The sequence below is a fragment of the Engraulis encrasicolus genome, chromosome 1, assembly GCF_034702125.1.
Source record: "Engraulis encrasicolus isolate BLACKSEA-1 chromosome 1, IST_EnEncr_1.0, whole genome shotgun sequence".
Lineage (NCBI taxonomy): Eukaryota > Metazoa > Chordata > Actinopteri > Clupeiformes > Engraulidae > Engraulis > Engraulis encrasicolus.
This window is the reverse complement of record NC_085857.1, coordinates 32,331,791-32,341,624: the sequence shown is the minus strand read 5'-3', so window position 1 is coordinate 32,341,624 and position 9,834 is coordinate 32,331,791.

Here is a 9,834-nt window from a genome sequence, read left to right as displayed (position 1 = left end):
TTCTGTTGTGGTTCACCAGGGCATCATTTATCCATCGTTATAAATCTCTACTTTCCACCCATTTACCACTCTCAAAGTTGCTCAATACTTCATTTCGCAGAGTTGCAGGGTTGTTGACATGTAAAACAAAGCATAGAGAATTTTGCTAGTGCTGTTGGTTTACAAACGGCTACAACCTGCACCACCGAAGGTTTACAGTACAGACCCTTCACTCACCGCATTTCTGGGTGGTACTGCACTCTAGGGGCGCCAACGGGTGAGGGCAGACTCCATTCGAAATGAATTGACTGCGCTCTCACGACAGCGCCCTCTAGGTGAACAGCAGGCATGAATCGAGTGAGTGAAGTGTCTGTAACTGTAGACCAGTAGGCTATGTAGTGGGCTACATACTGAATAGTAACATTCCACCATTTCTGTAAATATGTTAATTTCATATCTGTCCTTGAGTTAAATCATTCAATTTCACCCTTTCTACTGTTTTTACAGTCATTCTACAATCAGGTAAGTCTACAATTATTATTTCAGCCTCCTTTGATGCAAATGCTAAGTTATTGGTGAACAGGCGCACACCACCAAGTGGAGCAGCATGTGTGTATCTGCGTGTGTTTAACCAGCAGCAGACATGAGGGTAGCCTACTTCTGCTTTGTTCGGCTACTATGGCAACTTTTATTTGAGGCCTACTGAGGGGGGTGGGAGCAGGTGGCATTTCTGATAAACAATCTGACCATTTTCTTCCTTGAGATGTGTTATGCAACATGAAACAGACACACAAATATATCATTTCAGGAAGTGCTGAGACACAGAAGTGAAGGGAGGGGAAATTGAGGGAAATGAGAGAGACAGAGTTTGACATTTACCCTTAAATGACAAGTGCACTGTTTTGACAATTGACTCTAAATCAGACAATTCAGAAAAGGGGCTAGAGTGGTACTCACCGTTGTTTTAAAATTGGCTGCTGTGTCCGTTATTTACGAGATGCGGGGCGCTCCCCTGTTGAGCGGTGCGCAAGAGTGATTGAAGGGTCATTTATAACACATTTAATTGACTATTTCCAAATGTTGTCAAGTTCAGACAGTGGCAATGCATTTGTGAATTACGGACGTTTGGAGTTCTGAGTTGTTGGAATGTAGTCCTATTAGTCTCTCATGGGAAGAGCGAGGAGGAAGGAAGGATAAGGCGGTGTCGGGAAGTCAAATAGAGGTGGGCATTGCGAGGTGGACGGGAGATGGGAGCTATTACAGTTTGTGAGTTGTGGTGCTCATGCAACGAGTGCTGTCTGTGTGTTCTCTATTCTCTAACACCGGATTGCAGCGATTATTTGCTACAGTGATTTTTTTGTTACTTTTGCATTACAAAAGTAAGTAAATATTGTAATGCATTACTTTTGACTGTAATGCATTAAGGTAGGCTAGTTACAATGCTAAATAACTTAAGTTACAATGCATTACAATATCCTGGATTTTAGTGGTATTCAGTGTGATTGGTCAGAAATAAGATATTCCTGAACTTAGTAGTTTTTATTCTGCATGCTGCCCAAAATACCTCCTGGAAGTCATGACTCATGAGCTTGATTTACACTGTAATAAATTGCTAGATCCATATTTAGGACTACAGTTCTTTAGGCGAAAGTAACTAAAGTAATGCAAAAGTTGTGTAATGCCTTACATTTTAAATATAGTAGTGTAAGAGATTATTTTGAAAAGACAGAAACATGTAATCAGTAATGCATTACTGTTTTTGAGTAACTTGCCCAACACTGCACACCACACACACTCAAAAGACAAATGTCTATTATGGCAACATATTAGACAATAAAGCTTTTGAATCTTGAATCTTGTATTTGGTTAATACTGACTTGGCTCAACCGGCTTTAGAATATAGACGGCCATGTCCATATCTGTTCTTAAAATCACTAAACATTTGTTTTCAAGCATGTGCCACTCAAGTTGTGCTTCATCCACACTCCAGAACTTGCCAGAAGTCTCGACCTTAAAGGCCAACTTCCGATAAAACACAGTTTTACTCACTCCTTTTGTAGATCGGACGGTCACCCCAAGTTACACTCACTTGCAAGGCTCTCATAGCGGTGCGTCACCTCGCCTGGCTGTGTTTCCCGGTGTTTCCCAATTGACATAAATAATGCAGAGAATCGAGCGAATCACGAAAGCCTTTCTGTGTTTCGTCACGTTGAAAGAAGGCGTTGGCCACAAAGGTTTATGTCGACCCATTTTTCTAAAAACATGTCGAGTAATTTTTTTCTGCTTGTTTTCAATACAAGCAACGTCTGGTGGCCCGAAATCTAGCTTAGCTTAGCTATCAGTTGGTTGCTACTCTCAGGTACACACACAGCACAAAGCCTCATCCATAGAGCAAGCCCACTCTGGTTGCTCCGTGCCTGCAGCTCGCCTAGGGGTCGCTGTCGAAAGAGCACAGCCCTGAATGGAGCATGCACGCCACCGTTGGCGCCCCTATAGTGCAGTACCACCCGGGGAAGTGGCGACTCTGTTTCCCATTACATTCCCTCAAAGAACAGGAGGACTGAGCCAATCAGAGACGCATTTCCACGAGAGCTGGAAGAGTGAGCCAATCAGAGACGCATTTCCACGAGAAACACGGAACACTCTCTCGTTTCTCCACAAGCCACCTTGCTGGCTTGCAAAAACGGCTTGAAACAAAGCAACCAGAACGTTTTTTAAAACAGGACCAACGCGTAACACATTCAATAACAATGGGGAACACAGCAATATTAATCAAATTACGTTGAGAGGCCATCTTTAAATGCACGAATCAAAAACACAAAAACACAAAAACAAAGAAGACCCCGGTTCCTTTGGTGTTCTATTTTTCCCCTCTCTCTCTCTCCAAACACATACAGTTTCTTTTTTTTACGTAGCCTACCAACGGTATATGCATTCTGCACACTAAGCATACATGCAGTGTATACAGAACATACTTACACTTCACAGTGACTACAACCAAAACCTCAGGGTGTGGTGTGTGAATACGCAAGATGGTGTACTGTGTCCATTTGCATGGCTAAGCACTATAGCTGTCATAACCTCATGAGCTTGATAGCTGAACAGACATTTGCTAGGGCAGTGGTTCTCAAACGTGAGGCCGGAGTTAAAAAGGTTGGGAACCCCTGGTTTAGGTCAAACTCGGTGTATTTTACTTGATCATTTAGAGGAGATATCAAGAAGAGGGTTACACACTGAGATAGTGAGCCAGTAGCCAAACTTTAGCCTACAGTTAACATGTGAAAAAAGACAGTACAGCAGGCTAATTATTTACACCCGGGGGTGCATAAAAAACTACAGAGAGATGGATGGCCTGCCAGTGTAAATTCACGCTTGTGTGCATGCGTCCAAAAATGGTAGGGCGTGAGTGAAGTGTGAATATGCCACTGTACTGTGCAGGCAACAGTAAGTGTTGCGGCCTAACCTTGTAAAGAAGTCTGTTAGCAAACGTTGTGCTTAGAGCATTGGAAAATTCTGTGTCAAAACCAGAAGTCAGTACGTGGGTGATACTACAGGTCACTTGGAGATAATATTTCCGTTAAACGCTAACATAACATGTGAATTAAAACAGTATTGCCAGGGGAGTGTGTGTCAACTATGAGTGACAATTTAACCACACAAGTGCATAGCATTTTGATGTGCATTTGTGTACTAGGGGTTGAGGCAGAGAGAGAGAGAGAGAGTGAGAGAGAGAGAGTACAGTATGTGTGGCTGTGTGAGTTTTGTCATTGAAGCATTCAAGCAGCTTTTGAATAAAATGTGTTCAGTACACAGGTGCAATGGTCTCTCACTCAAACTGCAGAGATGACCTGCTCGTACAAACTGACTTACAATGACATGCATTTAAAATGTCCCAACGTGATGTGTGAACAAAACATTTACTAGAAATATGCCCATGTGCAGCGAAGTGGCAGGGTTAAAAGGTGTCATGTTTAGCAGACTGTATGCTTACAGCAGCGGAAAAGTATGTGTCTTTGACCAGAAGTCACACAGAGCATGGGACTTGTGCACATGGCACTCAACTTGGTGCCGTTTCCCTAACTCTGTAAAAATACAGATAAACAACCATTACAACCAAACAACCACTGCATCCAAAATGTCACAGTGAGATGTGTGACTAAAGAAAATGACTGGAAATATGTCCGTGTGCAGCAGCTAAGACCCTGTTATGTTCACTGTACACGTAGGGTTGGTGGATATTTTTTGTGAAAACATCCATTTGGGCCTGTAACAATGGTGATCCCCTTGTGTAAACCTAACCAAAATATATACACGTAAATGGATGTTAAAAAAATAGGCCTGTACACCTATAAACTTCTGCAATTGCTACAATGTCGGAGCTTAAATAAGGAAGTCATGTTAGCAGACTGTAAGCTTACAGCAGCGGAAAATTCTGTCTCATAACCAGAAGGCACCTCGATGATGGGGCTTGTGCTCAGGGCACTGAACTTGGTGTTATGCCCTACTCTGTAATGAACCGAATGCTGTGCAGAATGCATTGCCAAAAATAGGAATTAAGGAGCTGGTAACTTCAATGTGTGAATTTGCCTTTTAATTCCAGAAAGAGTTAAATAATAATAAACAATAATTAAAAAAACACTTTCTTTATTTAATCAACACAACATTACCTCCACAGTATGATGAAAAGCTTAACCACTAACAAATAGCTCATTTGCTTCAAGGCACTGTCACATATTACAAAAGCATAGCGGGGTGAAAAATGCAATACAAAAAAAAACACATTCTCAAAAAAGAAAAAGGTTTCATGAACAAGTTCAAGAAGAATGTGGAACAGTGCATGCATACGGACCCCAGACTTTGCCACTGGTACACCCGTGAGACTGTGTGCACAAACTCAAGGGCGTAACAATGTGTTAACAAATGTCCTTGTAACTGTTAAGATTGAACCTGCCGAACTTGCTATGTTAGTGTAACCAGTGAGACCTGTGGTCCTATTTGGACGGAGGCAACAGGTGCAGAGGTTTCCATTCATTTGGCATGACTTACCTGTGGGTTGACAGGGCGAGCACTAGGACCCAGAGGAAAGTGTGAGAGATGAGGGCCATCCCTTTCTAGTGTTTAAATTTCATCAAGCAGTTGCACCTGCGAGACGCCAGGCCCTGACCAAAGAGGCTTGAGACAAGAGGGCTTACTCACGTCATAACAGCGTAGTAGGAAATGATGGCGAGGGGAGTACGGAAATGTTATTCACTGTGGAACAGGTCATAGGACAGCGTGAATGTCTGTCAGCTGTCCTTAATTACCCCCAGCAATTACTGCTGACCAACAGCTGCCGTTACTTAGCCACAAATTATCCATCATGGTGTCGCCCCCACTGACCATGTGCAAGGGAGTACGAAAATGGCATCCATCGCACCCACTGACCAATGACCATGCGCAAGGGAGTTAATTTTCCATCCACTCGTGTCCTCAGGCAACGCCCCCGTACTACACCGTGGCCAATGCATTCCCCGCCAAGAGATTGTTCTTTCTCTTGAGTTTCTTTGGCCCAGACTCACCTGGGCTTGCTGGAGCTATCTGGCCTGGTAGTTTGTGTTGCTGCTGTTGGGGTTGTGTGGGGACCCTCCAGTCATTGCTGGCGTTGGACGCCATATAAGCGAAGGTAGGCTCTCTGTGACATCTTGCATTGAACATTAATGAACTTTAAATGGCTTGTATGCCTAAAATGCTAATGGGTGCTACTTTTGTCTTAGCTTCTTCATGCGTCTGGCTTCAATGTGGGGATGTGCTTGACTCCTGACCCACTTTGCCATGCCCTTGGAGGTAAGATGTCATGAAATGGTCTTAATAATAACTGTTTGTATGGTAGTAGTGTGTCCCTACTGCTAACTTGCTGCCCCTGTAACCCTTAGGTCTAAGGCACGTATAGCAACGTGCTGGGCATGCCAGGGGGGGGACACCACCGTCTTTCCTGGGGCTTTTTGTTTTGGTTTTTGTTGTTTGTCTGACTCAAGAGCTCTGTTAATGTGGAGGGTTGTAGCGAGTGACTGAAGTATTGGCCTATCGTGGGATAGTGTGATCTGTAGTTGTAGGCCCACCTGGCGTGGCTCAATTCTCTGGGATGGCATAGTGATTCTTTCTGTAGCGTAAGCCTAATTGAAACACATCTACGTTGTGAACAACATATTAACTATGGTGTGCAGTGGTCTTCCTTATTGATTGTTTATTTATTTATTTATTTATTTTTGGTTGGGTTTTCATATTTTTGTTATTTTGTTTGCTGTGTTAAACCTTGCTTTTCACAATGTAGAGTGTGCTTCTCCAAAAATATAGAACTAGCTCAGCCGAATCTGGCTTGCACTTTATGGCTTCTCAGCTTGATCGGTGATTATGACCTGTGTGATTTGTATCCATACCTGTCTGTCCTAACTAACACAAGTTTTACACTGAAGTATCAGATATAAGAGAACAATAATAAAAGAAATATATATTTTGCAACAACTGTGTCCTCAAGCTCATTCTGAACCTATCGGGGAATATTGTGTGTGATAAATCACAGGGCTGTCTCACCCTAAACGAGACTGGCGTAGTCACTTTTCCATTGGAATATAGCCAGTTTGAAATCTAGTAACACCACTCGGTTACATTAACATCACAGTGCTTGGGGCAGCGGAAAATTCAGTGTCCAGACATGAGCAAGAGGGTTCAACAACACTAGCAGAAAATGTACTGTAAGTGGAATTTCAGACTGCATGTAACAGTACAATGAAAGGCACTAGGCATTTAAATGTGAAAAACAATTCATATTTTACTTCCATATCTTTTGCCTATTTTCCTATTCCCAGGAACACTCATTCCTGTATTCAACACACAACACTCTTGCAAACACCACTATCTCATAAAACAAAGCTATTTATCAAAACACAGTATTGCAGGGCTGGGCTGGTAAATCAAGAATACAGGGTATTTTCCCAGTTGTTGTTGCTGTTTTTGTTTTTGTCCTTTAGAGACCACCCCTCATTTAGATAGGCCAGCCCATTGGTCCATCTTTAATGTAGACAATGGACTGTGCCAATCATAATATCTTGGAAAACCAGGGGGGCTGATCTATGCCAAAACGGCCCCGGGCTGTTTACTATGTCCCAGGCCAGCCCTGCAGTATCGCCACGTCTGAGGAGCATTGCCACACTGCATGGCCAAACCAAGTAACACAAACACAGAATGCCAAAAAGCACATTTAAATAAATGGGATAATAATAAAAACAACATTTGTACACACCATGTACCAATCATATATATGTAACAAACACACATGGGAGGAAATACACATGCATACAGTACCTAAAACCTATTAAATATATCCATGATTTAAACAGAAATAGTAGCCTACTACATTAACTACAAAGACAAAAAGCAATTAATAGCCCTTAAATACACAAAATTATTTTTATATATAAAATTGTATATATAAAAAACTTCATTCTTTTTTCCATACCTCTCTTTAACCCATATATACATTTTAAAAGGCTATTGTGTTATTGTAATCCCCATGCATGGTTATGAAATACTTAGGAGATGCAGAGGTGACTCTCGTACGAATTTCATTTGTACAGGACAGTGGTGGAACAAGTGCACACAGGGCCCCAGGGCAAAACACTGATAGGGTCCCCTAATATATCCTGATACTGATACGGCCTGCCAAGGTCACAACAGGGCCCCCACCACCAATACGAGCGAATAAATTCAATCTTGTCCATGTAAAATTCAAATTCCCAATTAAAATAAAACTCCCCACCACTGACCATTTTGCTGTTTTCTTTGGTCCTCTCCTACGCACCTGCTAAACATCACAAGTTTCACACCAATAACTGTTGCCTGTTGTGTCCAGGTGAGGCAAACTCCAGATGCTTCTGTTCAGCTCTTCTTCACAGTACTGTAGATGGCAGACTCATCCTCCTTTCTGCAAGACATGTAAATGGTTATTATGCTCAGAACTTTTGCAAGCGTTATATACTGTATGACTAGTTTTGACCTTGTTATTTTGTTAGCTGTGTCTTAGATTAAAAATAGAAAATGGGTTTTGACCTCATTATTTTGTTAGCTGTGTCTTAGATTAAAAAAAGAAAATCGTTTTGTTCTGTGGCTTTGCGATTTCCAAGACACTCACTGCGATTCACCACACCCAGTTTGAGACCCGTTGCCATAGCAAATATAGGCTCTGTGTATTAAAGTGTGGTAGGAAGGGTCTGTTTTGCTGGTTGAAAAGTTTTTTCAACTGTAGGAGCTGTTTTAAATGCTAGAGTGTTTCTTGCCATCATCATTGCTAACTAAGATACCAACTTACTTGGTTAAAATTGATTAGTAACCTACCACGTTTCAAACTTTATTTATGATAGTATAGTGAAGACGATGACAGGAAGCGAGTGGGGTGAGAGAGACGGGGAAGGGCCGACAAAGGACCTGGGTCGGGAATCGAACCCGGGTCAGCCACATAGCAGACGAGTGACCTACCGCCACAGCAGGGCCAGCAACCTAACAAGTTACTAATGTCTTGACGGCAAGTGACGCAACACTACTATGCAACTATCGCTGTATATTCTACCTTACATCATATTCAGTAATTAGTCATTCTTTCAAATAATCTCATATTATCAACTTTAAGATGATTCACAATATTCTCCCATCCCTTTGCTATTCAACTGTTTAAACGTTTACTTCAAGTGTCGCAATAATTCCACCAGAACCTAATGGGATGAAATAGATTTTGTTGCTTTCAGTCGATCATGTCACTTGCACTTAGGACCAGATATAACTGGTTAGCAACAATGCTTTTGGGAAAAGGGGTCCTGATCAGCCAAAAATAACTTTCGGTTTACAATTTGTATTAACTTACTGAGTCCCGTCACTACAGGGCCTGCTGATGTCGACCGTAGCATAAAGCTTCTCTTCCTCCCTCTTCTGGGCAGCAGGAGGCTGTTGAGCTGGGGGGTTTGGAGACTCGTCCTTCTTCTTGGTCTTGAACTGGACACTGGCATACTGAACGTCTTCTTCAGCTCCTGCCTCCATCTTGGTAAATAGATGTACACATGCACAAACAGATACACACACACACGTTCATGTATGACTGAATCATGGGAACACAGACATGCACACACACAAACACACACACACACAGACACACACACACACACACACACACACACACACACACACACACACACACACACACACACACACACACACACACACACACACACACACACACACACACACACACAGTACCTTCTTTTTGGTCTTGAACTGGACACTGGCGTACTGAACGTCATCTTCAGCTCCTGCCTCCATCTTGTTTTCAGGGTCAGAGGTTACGGTTAACATGGCGACGTCATCATAGATTGGACCGGACTCCTGATTAGGGGTTTACACATACATTAGGACAGTTTTGATCTGCTCACACACACACACACAAACAAACATGTGTGGCCGCATCATGGGAACACAGACATGTGCACGCACGCACGCACACGCACACACACACACACACACACACACACACACACACACACACACACACACACACACACACACACACACACACACACACACACACACACACACACACACACACACACACACAGTAGGCCTACCTTCTTTTTGGCCTTGAAGTGGACGCTGGCATACTGAACGTCATCTTCAGCTCCTGCCTCCATCTTCTGTTTATGATCATCTTTATCGTTCGAACCCGCCTTCTGTTTGGGGTCAGAGATAGTGTTTAGACATAGCCTACCATAGCCTTTAAAAATGCTTTTGTGGAAATACTGACTAGGAACATAACATGAAAGAAAGAAAAGAGAC